Source organism: Triticum aestivum, chromosome 5D (genome assembly GCF_018294505.1).
Source record: "Triticum aestivum cultivar Chinese Spring chromosome 5D, IWGSC CS RefSeq v2.1, whole genome shotgun sequence".
NCBI classification, from domain to species: Eukaryota; Viridiplantae; Streptophyta; class Magnoliopsida; order Poales; family Poaceae; genus Triticum; species Triticum aestivum.
Window position 1 is genome coordinate 491,230,211 of NC_057808.1, and position 20,429 is coordinate 491,250,639.

At 46.1% G+C, this 20,429-nt stretch overlaps 1 pseudogene; it reads right to left on the reverse strand.

Annotated features, from left to right (window-relative positions):
• Positions 1-3,080: 3,080 nt before the first annotated feature.
• Positions 3,081-5,639, reverse strand: LOC123123102 (extensin-like; annotated as a pseudogene).
• Between the last annotated feature and the right edge of the window lie 14,790 nt (positions 5,640-20,429).

Here is a 20,429-nt window from a genome sequence, read left to right on the forward strand (position 1 = left end):
TGGAGATGTGCAGTGAAATTTATTTTTTTCTAAGGAACATAGATGGTCCAGGTTCAGCTATTATCAAGCTATAGGTGTGTGCTTTGGTATTTCTCTAAACGGAAAGCACATGGGTTTAGTCATTAAGTGAAATTGATAATTTCTGTTATGATATACTTATGGTCGCCGCATTTTGCCTATACGCTGAAAACAAAGTGGTGGGATATTTTTGCGGTATAAACTTGAAATGAAAGGATATAATTCTACCATGTGGAGATTGCTGGATTAGGGATCTGCATCCTGGGCTAATATAACTTTACACGTGTTAGTTTGCAATTTATTTATCTTGATAGTGGCTAATATAATGCACTGATATCAAACAGTCTTTTGTTGTGCTGTTTGATCTGATATCTTCCCTCAGTTAGGCAGTTATACTGAAGTGGATCAATGTGGGGTTTTTGGTTCCTAGTTTAGTTGAGATGTTTAAACAGTGATTTTTTTTCTTTCAAATAAATTTGATGCGGTGTGATATGTGTCTCTTAATTTCCATTTATATCATGCCTGCAATCAAATCAGCAGGTTAGAATTTTGTATCTTTCAGCTTACCCTTTGGATAATAGTGAGTACCGAGTAGTATATTCAGTCAAGCATCAAATGTAGGTTATCTTCGCATAAGTTCTGGTTTCTAAAATACAGAAATTTCAGTTCAAATGGAGATGTGCAGTAAAATTTATTTTCTAAGAAACATAGATGGTCCAGAGAAAGAATGACAACTAATAACTACTAGTAAAGTAACATTGCATAGGATGTGCAATACAAATTATTTAGTATGACGTCGGAAAATTCTGAATTGCACAATATTTTCTTTAATATAGGGTTGTTGTATTTGCTTGAATTGCAAAATGATCTTGAACATTGCATTGCTTAAATTTATCAGTATCCATAGCAGATCCTCCCTGTCTCTGTTGATGTTCCTCAAGTACCTCCCCAAGCAAATCCTCATTAGATCGTGCATTACCAACAGCCTGGCTGGTGTCAGGCAAGCCTTCTCCATCAAGTAGAGGGTCATCATCCACTACCAAGGATAATAAGTACAGTGATCTATCAATCTCCACTAACCTATTGAGTGGTATCTTGGCAGGGTCTCGAACAGCAATTTGCAGTTTAACTTCTGCTCATAGAAATTCCTAAAGATGCCATGCCAGTCAACATTAACTGAAGTCCCCAGAACAGACGCCACCTGAGCCATAGTCTTCCAAGTCATTTTGTTTACAGGTATCCCAGCAGCAGTAACCAAGTATCCTGCGGTTCATCATAATGTTCACACTCCCCATTCCAAGCCAGGAAAGAAAGAGAGGCCCCCTTCTTCTTAAGATTGATGGAAGGCGGCTCAACCAATTCCTTTGTTTTACGAGGAAATGTTTCTCAGACAGCTGTCTCATCTGCCAAGGCCAATCAGTCTTCCAAATAGCTGAAAAATCCTGCTTAAGTTCCTGCATGGCAATCTCACCTTCCTCGATCGCATCAGTACAAATGTTAGCCAGGTTTAACCACTTATGGCCTTGTGATCCCCAGATTCAACATGGAAGAAACCCAGCCCAGCATTTGAACTCCCAAGGTAGGCTTATACCATTCAGAACACACATCCATAATATGATGCCCAGCCTTATGACAGATGAAACAACGCTTAGGAGTGGAGCAAGTACCCACATAGTGTGCTGGCTCGCCAGAGTTATAACAAATAACATCACAAAGCTTAGGATTATAAATTCACAATTGACCACCACTTCCTCCTTCCTCTCTCTAGCAGATTCAGCAGTCTTCTCTGAACCCCCACTGGTTGTCTTGCTCTGCCGGTCCTTGCTAGTTCCGACAGGTTTGGGATTTTTCTTCTGTTGCTGAGTAGCTACATGCACTTGAGAGTTTTGCTGAAATGAACTAGACTGGCCCTCCCCAAAACCAGACTGGAAATACTGACCAGGAGCCCCTTGGAGCTGCCCCTGCGGGCCCTGGATACATTACTGAGGCTGTGGGGGGCAGAATTGCGGAGGCCACTGCCCCGTAGGAGGGTGCGGAGGGTTTTGCCACGGCTGCTGTTGCTGCATTCCCTGGGCAGCAAATTGCATAGGTGGAGGGAAATTGACTTGGAAATGAGATGGATGCTGAATCGGCAGCACTGGTGAATATGTTGGAGGGCTTGGGGCCAGAACCTTGGTAAAAGAAATCGAAACGGAGTGAACCTTGGTAATTTTATGGTCAATTTGGTGGGCGAGAAGGCATGCTATACATGAAAATGTGTTCAACTCCCTACTGCCAACACATGCGTTCATCAGGAGGTATATCTCTGAGCTGAATCGGCCAACAATGCTCAGGGTCGCTGGTGTTCCATGTGGATGGAGGATTAGACAGAGAGCTGAGGACAGGGCAGCCGCTGTGGTGTGCAGAAATGAGGAATGAAAGTTTATAGCTGCATCAGCTCTGGCGACGATTGGCATGACTCATCCAGCAGTTTTGGAGGCACGGGCTGCCCTGTCCTCAGCTCTGGCGAGCCCCGGACCTGGGCGCGCTTAAGATCAGGGTCATCTCGGACTGCCTGGAGGTTGTGAACAACACATGCTTTAGTGTAATTTTCTACCTCTCTTTCTGGAGGTAGACATGTTTTGTGGGGGGATATGGATGGAATTCCAAGACATGAGGTGATCCAGGACTTTTCCTCTTTGCAAGGCGTGAAGCAAAGCAGGCTGCACATTGTTGTGCAAGAGAGGCTCTGTTGATGTAATTCCTGGGTTCCTGACTAGGGTGGTCCAGTCAGATTGTAATCCTGGCATATCTAGCGCCTGTTCGGCAGCCCTCCGCGGAGTGGAGCGCGCGGAGCGGCCTTTTATCAGCTCCGCAGATTAAAGCTGGATTGCCACTCCGCTCCGGCGCACGCGCCCCTAATATAGAAAGAGTGGATTTCTGTCAAGAAAATTAGCAAGGGGGCTGTGTGAATTTATTAAATGCCATTTCAGATTCCATAATAAACATTAAAAAAAGGTATACCATTCAGTTTAGACGTGCAGAGAACCAATAATATGTATGGGATCAAATTGCAAAACGCATAAAATTCAAAAGATATTTTTTGAGCTGTAATAAAATTCAAAAGAGTGGAAAGCCATAGTGAAGATTTTTCTCAGCCACATCAAATTTCCCAGGAAAACTTGGTTTCACCAGATTCAGAAAAATGATGAGAACATATACATGCTTTCTAACCTCCAACAGAGTATTATGGACATGCATCTACTTAACTCTGGACAAAACTTCTTAGGAGAAACACCCGGCCCAACGTATCTGAGAGGAAACACAAGCACATCAAGACATCTTGTGAGTGGGCACAAACAGATCCTGAGAGTCAACAACACATAGATCAGGCTCCACAGCACCACTCCGCCTTCTTGCGCGATTCATACTCCTCTTCCGTTTCTTCATCGCTCATCTCCAAATTCACATTTGCAACCTTCCATAGACTCCTTGCATACAAGTAGCTGAGAACATATAAAATAAATAAGCGTAAGAAACAATCGTATTGTGTACTGAAAATATCGAGTTTTTGTAGTCTGTTTCATTGTTTAATTAATCTATGCATAACATATATGAAAAATAACTGTGAAATGGAATGATGACAGACAGTGCTATGCTAGTGACCGAGTTATTAGAGCGGCAAGGGAACCAGCCAAACACCCATTTGAACTCCATGGTATATTATGAGGTTTTCGCAAGGTTTCAAAGAGAGGACAAATCTTGTTTACAATGAGTCAACAAATAGGATGAAATAAATAATGATTATAACATATTATGGACAAATATATGCAAAAGGTGACAGGTGCCAGGTGGAATAATAAGAGAGGTACCATCGACCAGGATAGTGAATGGTTGAAGAAGGCAAAAATAGCAAGTTATTTCATGTATTCACATCTCATCATAACTATCATTGCTGCAGGCTGCAGCCACTATTTCTTTTCCAGTATTAATGTTCCCTTGTTCTTTGATATTCCAGGCCATGACACGTTCCTAAAGAAAGGAATTCAATCTTAAGGTGATGTGCAAAGACATCATGAGCGATGGAAGTGATCATTGTCGTCCAGCAACCAGGAGAGTTGCCACAATCGAGCACACATAACACAAAATGCAGGAGCCCAACTGATGATCTTAAGGCAACTCATACGATAAATTTTAATCTTGGGGACAACAAAGATGATGAGATCAAAGTATCTGACTCTCCTATTAACCCAAAATGCAGGAGCCCAACAATGCTCACAGATGGAAATGCCAAAACCTCAAGACTTTGAACTCGTGCAAGATCAGCTAACCAATTTGGCTCAGAGAACTCAGTCAAGTTTCAAGTCTTACACCAAGAAAGAAGAAAAAACCTAGTCAGTGATATGATGTTTTTGCCGGTTCAATGTGGTGGAACGTTTGATAGCGATGAGCATTTCATTGTTACGAACTTGTTTGTGAAAGGAGAGCAACGCATGGCAGTTACTCACAGGGTTAGCTGTAGGTGGCGGTAAGAGAGCTGCTGTAGTAACGCTGGTGGCGAGAGGAAGAGGACGAGCATATACACGTGGACCCAAGAGCTGCACAGAAGAGATCAATTTATTGGTTGCACGGAACAAATCATTCAGACTCTGGATGGGCAGGTGAGGAGATGTGTGAAGCTCACCATGGCGCTGTAGTCGCAGGGCTCGGGGGTCGCGGTCGATGGCGCCGTGGGCGGCAGGACGAGGGCGGGCGCAGGGGCCGTGTGTGAGGGCGCAGAGGCCAGCGGGAGGTGAGCGCGCTCATGGGTCATGTACCAGGACGCTGGGGCCATGTACCAGGGCACCCAGTCCGGCGGGGGGATGTCGGGTGCAGGGGCGGCGGGCGAGGGCGCCGAGGCGGGCGGGCTCAGGGACCGAGTGCGAGCGCGCTGGCGTACGCGGGGGGAGGTCGGGCGCAGGGGTCGCGGTCGAGGGCGCCGTGGTAAGCGGGAGGAGGCCGAGCGCAGGGGGCGCGGAGGTAGGCGGGATGAGGACGGGCGCAGGGGCCGCGGCCGAGGACGCCGAGGCCGGCGGGAGGAGGCCGGACGCAGAGGGCGCGGGCGCGGGCGCCGAGGCTGGCGGTAGGCGCGCGCGCGGAGGGCCGTGGCCACGCGGCGGCTGGCGAACGCCCCCGCCGCCGTGGTCCTTCCGGGAGGCGACCACTCGCGGGCGGGCGGGCGGGCGGGGCGGCTTGGCCATCTCCATAACCCTAGCCGGTGGTGGGGATCGGGGGGAGGGGAATTGGGAGGTGGGGACGGATGGGTTTATCCGGGGGCCCACCTGTCAAACACCCAACGCGCCCCTCTCCGGGCCCTCTGTCAGCCCCAGGCCTCCCATCCGTGGCTGCGTTGCCGCACGGAGTGAGACCTCCCATGTCTCAAGGCATTGGGGTTAAATCAACTGAGACAGCCGCGCGGGCGGGGGTGCGCGGCGCGCAGAGGTCCAGCTTGAGGGGGAAGCTCTCTTGGGATGGATGGCTCCCATGGCTGAGGCTTCGAGGGGACGAGAGGAGGAAGAAGAAGAAGAAGCAGTAAAGAGAGGACGAGCTGAGCTGAAAAGGACCGGAGTGGTGCCTACTGGCCAGGGTGCGACCGAGTGGCCTGCCCCTGTGCTGCATAGACATTAGACAAGGTCACTGTCGAATCCTCGACTATTTAATGGCTTCTCTGTCTTGGTTGAATGTTTATGGCAATATATTTACTGCCACGGCTTGCGAGATCGTTTTATAATTTGAAGCGTTAATCCAGCGTATTGACTGTTCATAAATATAAGTATTTTGAGAGATTCCATTACAAACTAGAGTATATGAGTTGTATAATGTGAAAATTAAACCATTGGAAGCTCCTTTCACGTCCGATTTTGACGGTATGCTTTGTGTAACTTGCATGTCATATATTATTGTTCTTACATGTGGTCAAAGTTAACCTCAAAAAATGCATTAGGCCCTATATAGAGATAGATAGAGGGAGTAGACATATTTTAGAGCGTAGATTCACTCATTTTGCTCCGTATATAGTTCATAGCGAAAACTTTAAAAAGATTTGTATTTAGAAACGGGGGAGTACTAATTTCGCTTGAGTTAGGATCCCACATTTACTTACTTGTAATGCAAGCTTAGAGCAACTCTACCAGATTCTGTCGTATCATCGATCATCATTCACCGCTTCAATTGGATATAGAGCCGGTGACGTCCAAACTCCGAGTAATCAGACTCGTAGTATCAACGATCGTCACCCACCACTTCATATTCATATGGATATAGAGCCGGCGACGCAAACTCAGTCATTACCTTGGCTTTCAAATCCTTTATTTTTATTCGGTTTTTTTCACCATCGTCCATTTTGTATGGGCAATTTAAGCTTAAATTAGATGTATCAGGTAAATAACTTTATATGAATTATAATCTTTGCAAAAATCATCCGCTTTATATATAATTAATGATTTTAAATGCCCGTTTAGTGGCATTGCTATCTAGTATTGCCACTACCTGCACTAGTGGTGGTCGACGACTAGAGTCGATGCCTCTAGTCGTCCTCCTCCGACGACGACAACCACAAGAGATCCATAAAGTATGTGTAGGCACGGGACTCACGAGCGGCCACTACAAGCTGCTACTGCTCCTCCTTGACGAGGGAATGATAGCCATGGACGCCCCTTCGACCATCAACGACTCAACCACTATACACGCCAAGCAAACACACGCCAAGCAAACACGTGACCAAGTGAATGCTAACTCAAATTTATCTTATTCCCTTGAAAGTGTGGTCGTTTTTTCATCATCTTCTTGTTGGATGAACTCAAATACAATATCGAAAAAGGCCAACAACTTTTCCGTTTGTGTAGAAATAATGTTTTATGTCGAAGAAACAAAGTTAGGAGTTCACGAAGAAATAAGTTTTCCGCTGAAGAAACTATGATCCGACCTCTGGTGAAACAGTGTTTAATCAGGACCAACTACCCACACATTACCTGAGAATTCCAGAATCTACCTCATTAAGAGCATCTCCAGCCGCGCCCCCAAGAGCCACCCAGGCGTTTTTCTAGCGCCGGCGGGCGAAAATCGGCCCAGTCGCGCCCCCGTGAGTCCGTTTTTCGCCGGGTTGGGCCGAAATAACAACCGACGCACCCGAGCCGAACCCGGCGCGCTGGGGGCGCCAGCACAAGCGAAAACGGGCAAGGGGCCGCTCTGTCGGCGAGATGAGCGCCTTTTCCTGCCGTTTCTTCCCGCTTTCCCCCCGGCTTCCCTCTCATTCGCTCCATTCCTCCCGCCAATCTCCCTCCTCCTCCCCCTCAGCCGGCCGCCATGCCGCCGAAGAAGTACGTGCTCCCCCGCGCCGTGACGGCTTCGACCGCCGCCGTCGCCCAGCCGAAGCAGAGGGAGCCGAGGGCGCTGTCGTCCAAGCCACCGGGCATGTCCAACGCCGACTAGAGCGCGGAAGTTCAGCATCGGGAGGCTGTCACCACCGACCGGCGGAATAGGGCCAACGCCAAGAAGGCCCGGGACAGCGCGGCGCCCGCGGCTGCGGCGGATCAAGCGGAGCGCTCGGCCGAACAAGTCGAGGCGGCCCGCGTGGGGATGATGAATCCACCCGGCGGCCACGCCCAGTACGCGCCCTGGAGCCAGCAGAGTGTCGGTTCACCGGCTGGCTTCTCGTCATCGCCGCAACCCTGGGGATGCACGCCTTCGCCGGGCTACGCCGACGGGGACGCGCACGGTGGGTTCAACCCCAACATCACCTTCACCATGGTCACCCCGCCCGGCGCACGCCCTCGCCCGCCTTCGCCGGCGTGCAGTACCCGCCATACAACTACTCACCGCCGGCCTACGCGTCCTCCCCGACGCCGCGTTTCCGCCGTGGCGCGCTGCCCTTCTCACAAGCGTCCACGTCACACCTCGGTGAAAGAACATGCGGTGCCCCCATGTTTGGTTTTGGTAATTAATGACAATCTCTATGGACTAATGGTTGCCTTGAGTTATATTTGAAGGATTTGTCCATAGGCATTTCTTGAAGCCCATGTGTTGGTTTCAAGGAGTTTATGTGGTGACCAAGGTGTTATTAAAGAATTATCCAAAGATTGGTCATGTGAGAGTTGAGCTTATTGCAAGCATGTCTTGAAGAAGAAGATTGTGTGATCATTCATGTTTACCTTCAAGACATCATCCAAATGAAGATAGTTGGAAAGAGTCAAGGTTGATCAAGACTAAGTCAAGAGTGAATCAAGTTGATCAAAACACAAAGCGTATAAGATGTACCGAGGGATCAAGGGTATGGTAAGCATTGTCTATTACGCTTTGTGCACTAACCCATGGTATTCGTGAGAGTTCTTTGTGGGGTTAGGTTGCGGTGTGCAAGTTCAAGTGGAGCAACACGAAGAGATCAAATGCTTGAAGCTTGCCGTCCATTGTGGTGAAAATGGACTTGTGAAGATGTGCGGAAGAGTGGCTCACCCATAGTGGAGTATGGGGGAGCAATCAACTAGTCTTCATCGAGCCAATGCAATCAAGAAAGGTGGTCCAACTTGAGGGATTCAAGATCGTCATCATCTAGCTCAAGTGGACCATGTGCAAGGCAAAGGTTTTCCCTTGATAGGTTTTCTATTTTATCGGTCTCATGGTAGTAGTTGGGAGACTGGGTTATAGGATCGATTGTCGTACTATCAAGGGGGCTCTCGGTGAGTAGCTTGATCGTATTGTTCGTAGAAAGCTCAAACCATTGCATCCTTGCATCATCTTTCTTGGTTCGTGTTTGGTGTTTCTCTTTGTGAGTTTTAGAGCTTGTGGTCTTCTTCTCGACAAGATCGGGTTCATTGAAAATGGAGTTCATGTGCATCTTCTATGATGTTTTCGATGTTGGAGGTTATGCCGGTTTTTCTCTGTTGGAGGTTTCTCTCCTCTATTTGTTAGGCATACCTCCCCTGCCACTTCTTACTATAATCAGCCGCTATTGGATGCTACTCGTCGTCTTCTATCCAACAAGTTTGAGTTTGCTCAATTCGGAGCTCATATGAATAAGTTATGGCAGTTCTGGTTTTCTCCCTGCGGTAGTACCGCGGTCGGTAGCGGTAGTACCGCTTGTAGCGTCAAGCGGTAGTACCGCTCCAGTACCGCTCTACTACCGCCTCGATTTTGTCTTGCATTTCTCGTGTAGGGTTTCACGGTAGTTGAGCGGTAGTACAGCTTATAAGCGGTACTACCTCTCCCCTCGAGCGGTAGTACCTCTTATAAGCGGTACTACCTCTCCCCTCGAGCGGTAGTACCTCTTATAAGCGGTACTACCTCTCCCCACGAGCGGTAGTACCTCTCCTAAGCGGTACTACCTCTACCCTCGAGCGGTAGTACCTCTTATAAGCGGTACTACCTCTCCCCGAGCGGTACTACCTCTCTAGCAGAACTTCAACTCGCGTTTTTCTCCCTCGTTGGGCTGTTTTGACCGTGCTAAGCGGTAGTACCGCTCCTCCAGCGGTAGTACCGCTCGTGGAGCGGTAGTACCGCTCGTGTGCGGGCTGACCACATAACGGTTGGATTCGGGAGGCCCTATAAAAGGGGGTCTTCTTCCCCAATGAACCTTATCTCTTGAGCTCGTGTTCTTCCCCATTGTTGACCTTCTTCGAGCTTGCTCTCTCTCAATCCCTCCATGGATTCTTGCTAGTTTTGGGGGGAAAAGAGAGAGGAGATCTAGATCCACATTTCCACCAATCACTTTCTCCTCTAGGTGAGGGGAACCCCTTGGATCTAGATCTTGGAGTTCTTGGTGGTCTCCTTCTTGTTCTTCCTCTCTTTTCCCTCCCTAGCATTAGTTGCTTTGGTGGGATTTGAGAGAGAAGGAATTGGGCACTCCGTGTGCCCTTGCCATTGCATTTGGTGCATCAGTTTGAGTTCTCCACGGTGATACGTGGAAGTTACAAGTTGAGAAGCTTATTACTCTTGGGTGCTTGGTACCCTTGAGCTTGTTCCCCTTGGGTGCTTGGGCGCTCTAGACGGTTGAGGTCACCGCGGAGCCATATTCCATTGTGGTGAAGCTTCGTGGTGTCGTTGGGAGCCTCCAATTAAGTTGTGGAGGTAGCCCCAACCTTGGTGGTGTTCGGAGCTCAATCATTGTGGTGTAAAGCTTCGGGAAAGCGTCGGGGTCTCCAATTAGGTTGTGGAGATCGCCCCGAGCAATTTGTACGGGTTCGGTGACCGCTCCCAAGGGTTGCCATTTGTACGGGTTCGGTGACCGCCCTCAAGGGTCCCTTAGTGAAATCACGGCATCTTGCATTGTGCGAGGGCGTGAGGAGATTACGGTGGCCCTAGTGGCTTGTTGGGGAGCATTGTGCCTCCACACCGCTCCAAACAGAGATTAGCATCCGCAAGGGTGTGAACTTCGGGATAAATCGTCGTCTCCGCGTGCCTCGGTTATCTCTTACCTGAGCCCTTTACTTGTGCACTTTACTTTGTGATAGCCATATTGTTTCTTGTCATATATCTTGCTATCACCTAGTTGTTTATCTCGCTTAGCATAAGTTGTTGGTGCACATAGGTGAGCCTAGTTGTTGTAGATTTTGTGCTTGACAAATTAACCGCTAGGTTTATTCCGCATTTGTTCAAGCCTAAACCATAATTATTTTAAAGCGCCTATTCACCCCCCCTCTAGGCGACATCCACGATCTTTCAATTGGTATCAGAGCCTCGTCTCTCTTTATAGGGCTTAACCGCCTAGAGAGTAAGGATGTCGACTAGGGGTTTAGGATTCTCTGACACTCTTAGTTTCGATGGCACAAATTTTGATGTTTGGGTAATTCGCATGCTTAATCTCTTTAGGGTCATGGACCCAAATTTAGAGCGAATTGTAGATATGGGTTTTTCTCCTCCAAAGGATCCCCAAAGATTATCTTTAGAGGATGAGAAAAACTCTTATCTCAATGCTCAAGCTCCTAATGTGCTTTTTGACGCTTTGAGCAATGTAGTTATATTTCAACTCATGCCGTTTCGGGATGCTCATGAGTTGTGGACAAAGCTTCAAGATAAATATGGCGTGTCCAAGATTTGTGGGGATGATTGTCCTCCCTCCACCTCCGGTTGTATAGTCTTCTCAACTTCTTCTACTTCCCTACATGTGGTTTGCCACGAGGTAATGATATGGTGAGTAGTGGTGTTCATTGCAATGATTATAGTGAGCTTATTATTGATGATCCTTCATCACTTTATTATTGTAATGCTTCATCTTTGGACTTTAACAATTCGAGCACTCTAAATGTTTCACATGCTTGTGTTGATAGTCCTTGCATATCATGTAGAAATTGCTTGACCAAAACTCATGATGATATGCTCTTTATGTCTCGTTGCCATGATAAAAATGCATGTATTTCCTCGAATTGTTGCACTAACAATGTATGGGAAATTCAACACCCCATGGAACAAGATGTGGCCTTGAATGGTGCTTCGAGGGGTCCAACATCATCATCTATTGCGTTTTGCCTTATGGCTAAGGCTTCAAAGGTATCTCCCACTTTGAATCCCAATATATCTTGTGATGATAGTGATGATGACAAGAATGATGATGATGTTGATAATGATGAAGAGAACGATAATGTTGCCTCCTTAAAAATTAAGGGGGAAATGATTTTTAAAGCTCTTCATAAGAATAAAATTGCTCGTTCCAACTTCATGGAAATCATGTCTATTGCCATTGAGGGCAAGAAATATATAGAAGAGTTGGAATCTCATCTAGAGGAGCATGAGTTCACCATTGAGAAAATGGAAGGTCATGAGCGTGATTATGCTAATGAGATCGCCGACCTCTCGCAAGCTCTTGAACTTGAACAAACCACCAAGGAATCTCTTGAGGGGACTTTTGCTCTAGAACTATCTAGAATAAAGGAATCCCGTGATAGAGCTCTCGGGGTGGCTAATGATTTTGAAACTAAAAAGGAGAAGCTTGAAGTTGTGCATGCAAAACTCCTTGAGGATTTTGAGCACCTCGAAAATGGCTCGAGGGTCATTAAGAGTGAGCTCATCAAACTCACCGAGTCTCATGCTCAACTTAAAGCTTCATATTCTAAAAAGCTTGCCAAGTTACCTTCTCCTCTTGCTATTATTGATGATGCTTGTGATACTAACTCTATTTCTAGTGAAGCATCCATTTTGAAGGAGAATGTTGAGCTAAGGGCTCAACTTGAGTTGCTATCTAGCAATTATAGGAAATTGGAAGAAAGTTATGTAAAGCTTGCAAGCTCTCATGATGATCTTCTAGTATCCCATAATGTGCTAAAGTTAGCTCATGAGGCTATGATTACTAGGGTAACATCTAGTGAGTCTCATGTGGACATAAGCACTATGTCTAGTCAAAATGCTATATTGCCATGTGCTAGTCCTTGTAATTCACCTACTCATAACATTGGTACATCTAGTGATGAATTACTTTCCTTGCCTTGTTGCTCTAACAATGAAGCTTATACTTCCTCTAGTACTTGTGTTGATACTAACCATGTAAAGGAAATCAAAGAGCTCAAGGCCCAAGTCACTTCTTTGAAGAAAGACTTGGAAAAGTGTCATGAAGGGAAATCCACACTCAACAATATCTTGAGTGTGCAAAAATCCCCCAATGACAAAGGTGGACTTGGATTCAACTCCAATAAGAAGAAGAAGTCCAAGAGCAACAAGAAGAAGGGCCAAGAACAACTTAAGAATTCGGCCAAGATTATTTGCTTCAAGTGCAAAATTGAAGGGCATCATGTTAGATCTTGCCCATTGAAGAAGAAGTCCGTTAATGACAAGCAACAAGGGAAGAGGCCACAAGTTCAATCTCATGCTCAACCACAAGTTGAAGAAAGGCCACTTCCCAAGAAGACTCAAGTTCATGCTTCTCTTGTTGAGAAATCAAGTGAGAAGAAAATGAAGAGTAGACGTTGCTACTTATGTCGTGAGAAAGGTCACATCGCTTCTTCATGCATTAGTGGCATCTTATCCAACCCAATTATTATTGATGATATCTATTCTCTTGGGAAGGATAAGGTTGGCAATGTGTTTGCCAAGTTTGTTGGTACTCAAAGTGGTGTCAAGCAAAGAACCATTTGGGTAGCCAAGCCTATTGTGACTAACCTCTTAGGACTCAACTTGGTTGGGGACCAACAAGCTCAAACTTGATCAATAGGTGTTGTTGGAGGTCATTGGAGACTTGGCTACATTATGAAGATTTAAGGGGTCTTCATCATTCATATTGTCTCAAGCCAAGTCATTCGGATTATCTTTCTATATATCCAATGTTCCTCCTTTTGGTAACTCGTGCTTAAATTGCTTACATTGAAAGTTACTTGCCCCTTAGCATGTTGTGGTTTTGTACCTTGCATGTGCTTGTATATGTTGTGCTTCCAGTTTGCTTATCTTGAGAAATCAAGTATGTGTATGTTGGTTTGCACATCATGTACGTGTGTGTTGTGTGTTGAGCCTTTTTGCATCTTGTATGTATCTTAGTTGGCTCTTGTGAGAGATTAATGGAATATCCCATTATGGGGGAGTGATGTGCTTTGTACACCTCACAATCCTATAAATGTGTATACATGAGGAATACCATCTAGTATTGATATTACAAGATTATCTAGTCGCTATGTGGTATGTCTTCTCATAAGAAATTCAAATTCTAAATAGTCCATTAATTATCTCTTGTTGGATCATTTTATTTGCCTCTTGTTTTTCTTTAATTGGTATCACATTATGGGGGAGTAATATGCTATGTGTATATTACTAGGTGTACATTTGAGATATTGTCACCTAGAGTTGATATTGTAAATTATCTTATTCCTAGGTGGCATGTTAGCTCTACAAGTTGCAAATTTTCTTGTGTTTGGTGTGAAGATGATGTTGGATATCCTTGCTATCTAACACCGGGAATTATTTCCATATACTTCTTGTCTTTGACAATTGGTACTCTTATGTGGTAGAATTTGTTGGTCATCTTTACGTTGGCTTGTGATTTATTTGCCTTATCTCTTGCCAAGGTTTGTGTCAACTCCCTTTGTCTTCCATACCACTTGTGGATCTTGTTATTTTCTTGATCTTGTCTAGTGTTTTAGATATAGTGAAAGTGGTGATCCCACCTTGTGCATTTTGTATTCAAATGCAAATTCTCTACAATGCACTAATCTTGGAGGAGCTATCCTATTTTCTATAAAACACTCATCTTGTGATCCTTATCAAGTGTGTGTTAGTGGAAGGCAAGCTGTTTTCTTTTTGGTACTTTGTGCCATCATGAAACTTTATAGAGAGCTTGGTTTGTTTGGAACCATCCTCTCTTTTGGGAGTTTGATATCTTTTATTTAGTGTGTATCAATGGATATCTCATTCCTCGATGTATCTGTTATGGATATCCTCCAAGTGTTGACTTATTCATTTGGTTTCTTTTCTTCACTTGGTATTTCTTTGTCAATTGGTATCGGTTCTTGAAAGTATTGAGCATGCATATTAACTTCATGCAGTCTCTTTGGCATGCTTTCTTTCTTTGACCCAACATATAGGGGAAACTCCACCAAGTCTCAAATTGGATGAGATGTGCGTGAAATTCATTTTCATATCTATATGCACATATTATGTGGAGTTTGTCCTATGTATTGTTGGTTCTCTAACTCTTTGGTCCCAATGAGCTTGGGTACCATTTTGTTTGTGTTGTCGTTCTAGGAACAATTGGAGATACATTGGATGCTCGGCTCACTCACAAGGAAGGTGGTGTCACCATGAGCTTATTGGAGTCAAGCTAGGATGCACAATGAACTACTATCTACTACCTTCAATTGGTTTCTTCTACATCCTTCCAATGATATCTCCATAACAAGTATCTTTTCATGCATTATTTTCTTGCATTCAACCTTGTGTAGGTTGCATCTTGGCATGCTATTCATTCCATCTTGTGATACTTGTTTCCTTTCTCAAAGCATCTCAACGATAATCTCATGTTGCTAGTTGTGATGTCTTTGATGGTTGTGTGGTAGGAATTCATTTATATACAATAAGACCATATTTAGCCATGTGCTATGCTTTTCAAGCAAAGATCTTATCAGTATAGTTTATGTCTTCCGTTTGGGTATCCTTTTCTTCCCTTGAGTAACCATTTCTTGTGTGCATCCTTCTTTGTGGATTGATATCATTTCATCTACCTAGAATCTTACACACTTGAGAGAAGTTACATCTTTAGTGGATATCCTTATTCTTTCACGTCCATTTTTCTTTCTTGTATTATTTCTTTGGTGGCCCCGTGAAAGCTTTTGCCTTGAGTACGGATCTTACCTTGTTGCATCTTGATGGACTCTTGTGTGGTGAAGATATTTGTCTCTTGCTTGTCTTGATGAGGCTTTTGCCATCTCGATTGGTATCCCTCCTCTTGACATAGCTTTCACTTTCTTTCTTCACCATGGGTTGTCACAAGCGTTGGTTATTCTTTTTGCATGTTGAGTGTGCTTGTGAACCCCTTTGCTTGGTGTGTGTGGGAAGGACATGTCATGCACCTTGTATCTCCACTATTCAAGACTATGTTGATGCTTAATGCTCACCCTTACATTAGTCTTCTCAAGTGCTTTGCCATGACTCACACACATCATTTTGGTTGAGCCTTTTCTTAAGTTGTCTCTTTTACATGTTGCTCAACCATTTGTTTGTTGCAAGTACTAGGCTTTGTGTCCTATATTCTCACTTGCACTTGTTGTGAGTTTCTATTGATTTTGGGGGAGCTATGATCCTATTTTGTGTAAGGTGTATTCCAAATTCAAAAATTCTTATGTGTGCACAAATCATGGGGAGCTTCTCTAGTTTCTTTAGAACACTCCTTCGCTCATATCATAATATCCTTTATCCATGTGGCTCGTAGGATCTTTTGTCTAGTTGGTTCAATCGATATCCTTTAATTGCTTGATTCAATTGGTACCTTTTGATTGCTTGATTGCTGTGGCTCTTTTTGTTATGTCTTTGTGGCATATCTTTCTTTAGCAATCTTTGCGCCTCAATATAGTTTGTGTTCCTCCAAGTATTTACCTTTGGTTATGTGTATTGCATTCCACTCTCTTGTTGAGAAATACACATTTTATGGAGGACCACAATTTATATTGGCCTTCTAAGCTTTTCGCCCATTTTGGCAATCGATGCCAATGGGGGAGAAGTTTCAGAGAGTTTTGCGGAGAAGTTTAGAGTGTTATTTCTTGCTTTGGTTTTGTTCCTAAGGATTTGCATCTCATACGCATGCATTATTGGTTGTTGCATTGCATGGTGATGCATAATTCCTTATATAAACTCTCTTGAAAGTGATTGTCATCAATTACCAAAATGGGGGAGATTGAAAGAACATGCGGTGCCCCCATGTTTGGTTTTGGTAATTAATGACAATCTCTATGGACTAATGGTTGCCTTGAGTTATATTTGAAGGATTTGTCCATAGGCATTTTTTGAAGTCCATGTGTTGGTTTCAAGGAGTTTATGTGGTGACCAAGGTGTTATTAAGGAATTATCCAAAGATTGGTCATGTGAGAGTTAAGCTTATTGCAAGCATGTCTTGAAGAAGAAGATTGTGTGATCATTCATGTTTACCTTCAAGACATCATCCAAATGAAGAGAGTTGGAAAGAGTCAAGGTTGATCAAGACTAAGTCAAGAGTGAATCAAGTTGATCAAAACACAAAGCGTACAAGATGTACCGAGGGATCAAGGGTATGGTAAGCATTTTCTATTACGCTTTGTGCACTAACCCATGGTATTCGTGAGAGTTCTTTGTGGGGTTAGGTTGCGGTGTGCAAGTTCAAGTGGAGCAACATGAAGAGATCAAATGCTTGAAGCTTGCCATCCATTGTGGTGAAAATGGACTTGTGAAGATGTGCGGAAGAGTGGCTCACCCATAGTGGAGTATGGGGGAGCAATCAACTAGTCTTCATCGAGCCAACGCAATCAAGAAAGGTGGTCCAACTTGAGGGAGTCAAGATCGTCATCATCTAGCTCAAGTGGACCATGTGCAAGGCAAAGGTTTGCCCTTGATAGGTTTTCTATTTTACCGGTCTCATGGTGGTAGTTGGGAGACCGGGTTATAGGATCGATTGCCGTACTATCAAGGGGGCTCTCGGTGAGTAGCTTGATTGTATTGTTCGTAGAAAGCTCAAACCATTGCATCCTTGCATCATCTTTCTTGGTTCATGTTTGGTGTTTCTCTTTGTGAGTTTTAGAGCTTGTGCTCTTCTTCTTGACAAGCTCGAGTTCATCGAAAACGGAGTTCATGTGCATCTTCTATGATGTTTTCGATGTTGGAGGTTATGCCGGTTTTTCTCTGTTGGAGGTTTCTCTCCTCTATTTGTTAGGCATACCTCCCCTGCCACTTCTTACTATAATCAGCCGCTATTGGATGCTACTCGTCGTCTTCTATCCAACAAGCTTGAGTTTGCTCAATTCGGAGCTCATATGAAGAAGTTATGGCAGTTCTGGTTTTCTCCCTGCGGTAGTACCGCGGTCGGCAGCGGTAGTACCGCTTGTAGCGTCAAGCGGTAGTACCGCTCCAGTACCGCTCTACTACCGCCTCGATTTTGTCTTGCATTTCTCGTGTAGGGTTTCACGGTAGTTGAGCGGTAGTACAGCCTATAAGCGGTACTACCTCTCCCCTTGAGGGGTAGTACCTCTTATAAGCGGTACTACCTCTCCCCTCGAGCGGTAGTACCTCTTATAAGCGGTACTACCTCTCCCCGAGCGGTACTACCTCTCTGGCAAAACTTCAACTCGTGTTTTTCTCTCTCGTTGGGCTGTTTTGACCGTGCTAAGCGGTAGTACCGCTCGTGTGCGGGCTGAGCACATAACGGTTGGATTCAGGAGGCCCTATAAAAGGGGGTCTTCTTCCCCAATGAACCTTATCTCTTGAGCTCGTGTTCTTCCCCCATTGTTGACCTTCTTCGAGCTTGCTCTCTCTCAATCCCTCCATGGATTCTTGCTAGTTTTGGGGGGGGAAAGAGAGAGGAGATCTAGATCCACATTTCCACCAATCACTTTCTCCTCTAGGTGAGGGGAACCCCTTGGATCTAGATCTTGGAGTTCTTGGTGGTCTCCTTCTTGTTCTTCCTCTCTTTTCCCTCCCTAGCATTAGTTGCTTTGGTGGGATTTGAGAGAGAAGGAATTGGGCACTCCGCGTGCCCTTGCCATTGCATTTGGTGCATCGGTTTGAGTTCTCCACGGTGATACGTGGAAGTTACAAGTTGAGAAGCTTATTATTCTTGGGTGCTTGGTACCCTTGAGCTTGTTCCTCTTGGGTGCTTGGGCGCCCTAGACGGTTGAGGTCACCGCGGAGCCATATTCCATTGTGGTGAAGCTTCGTGGTGTCGTTGGGAGCCTTCAATTAAGTTGTGGAGGTAGCCCCAACCTTGGTGGTGTTCGGAGCTCAATCATTATGGTGTAAAGCTCCGGGCAAGCGTCGGGGTCTCCAATTAGGTTGTGGAGATCGCCCCGAGCAATTTGTACGGGTTCGGTGACCGCCCCCAAGGGTTGCCATTTGTACGGGTTCGGTGACCGCCCTCAAGGGTCCCTTAGTGAAATCACGGTATCTTGCATTGTGCGAGGGCGTGAGGAGATTACGGTGGCCCTAGTGGCTTCTTGGGGAGCATTGTGCCTTCACACCGCTCCAAACGGAGATTAGCATCCGCAAGGGTGTGAACTTCGGGATACATCGTCGTCTCCGCGTGCCTCGGTTATCTCTTACCCAAGCCCTTTACTTATGCACTTTACTTTGTGATAGCCATATTGTTTCTTGTCATATATCTTGCTATCACGTAGTTGTTTATCTCGCTTAGCATAAGTTGTTGGTGCACATAGGTGAGCCTAGTTGTTGTAGGTTTTGTGCTTGACAAATTAACCGCTAGGTTTATTCCGCATTTGTTCAAGCCTAAACGTAATTATTTTAAAGCGCCTATTCACCCCCCTCTAGGCGACATCCACGATCTTTCACTCGGCGACACGGGTCGTCGACCCCTACTTCAAAGGCGTCTACATGCAGCGCGGGTCAAAGGCAATGGCGAACCATTGGGGGCTCATCCAGGGCGCGTGCAACAAATGGCACGAGATCGTCGAGGAGATCGCGGCTCGCCCGGAGAGCGGCGCCAACATTGAGGATCAGGTATGGCACGCCGGTCTCCCACTTTTCATTTCGCCGTGCGCGCCCGCCAACTGTTTGTTCCTCGCCGCAGCTGGTGCGGATGTTTGCCATGTATCGCCAGGACAGCAGCGACCAAGACTTCAAGTACCTCCAGCGAAAAAGAGGAACACCGGCCTGGCTTTCCTGCTGGGCGGGGCGGACATGCTCCAGAGCACCGACGAGGCGGTCAAGGCGTGGTACTTGGCGGAGCGCGGCCTTATCCTGAACCAGCTGCCGCCAATGGCGCCGCCAACTTCCACGCCCACGCCGCTGACGCCGCCAAGCCTGAGCGATGATGCCTCCACGAGGCCCAGCAGCATAGAAGCCACGCCGACGCTGCCCAGCACAGAAGAAGCTCCGACACCGCCAAGCCCGCGCACGCCGACTCCGCCGACGCCGGAGGCCGACCCCGCCGTGTGATGCGTTGCACGTGTGTCACATCCCTAGCTTCTCGTATTGCACTAGGCTAGCTTCATGTGTGCATCATGTTTGAATTTTGCAGAAAATTGAAATGGGGATTGCCTAAACCCTAGCATTAAAGGAATTCACTAGGTTCAACCAAAATATTTCCAGTAAATCCAAATGGCTTTTAAAAATGTTCATCATTTCTGGAAAATGCTGGAAACAATAACCAGAGGTGCTGCACATTTTTCCATGACATATTTGGGCTCTGCATTAAATCATACTCTATTTGCATTTGGGCATTTAAATGCTATTAAATATTTTAAATGCTCAAATAGTCATAAACTAAAATGTTTACTGTAGGATATATTCCCAACAGTGATCATGAGTAGTTTCATGAGTTTAGGAAGTGTCTAAATATTTTTAATAAAGCCCTAAAGACTACAAAATATTAGAAAACAGAAACAAATAAAAAAAAGGAGAGAAAGGATACCTACCTGGCCTCACCTGTCGCAGCCCAGCTGGCCAGCCCACCTGGCCGGCCCAGCCCAGCGTCGTGCCAGTCATCCCCCACCTCCGCCAGTAGGCAGAGGAGGGACACCGCGACGCCGCCGCGCGCGCCACGGCGTCTCCTGCTTGCTGCCCGCGCCTCTAGAGGATCTGGACGACGCCCACGTCGCCCGCTCGACCGCCCCGATACCTCATTTCCCCCCTGGTTCTCTCTCTCGCCCTCTCCTCGCCATGGCCGAAGCAGTCGTCGCCGTCCCGCCGACGTAGTCGCGCCCACCGTGCTCCCCTTGCCTCTCCGACGCGCCCCCAAGCTCCGCCTCATCGCCATCGCCATCTCCGTCGATGCACGTGACGCCGAA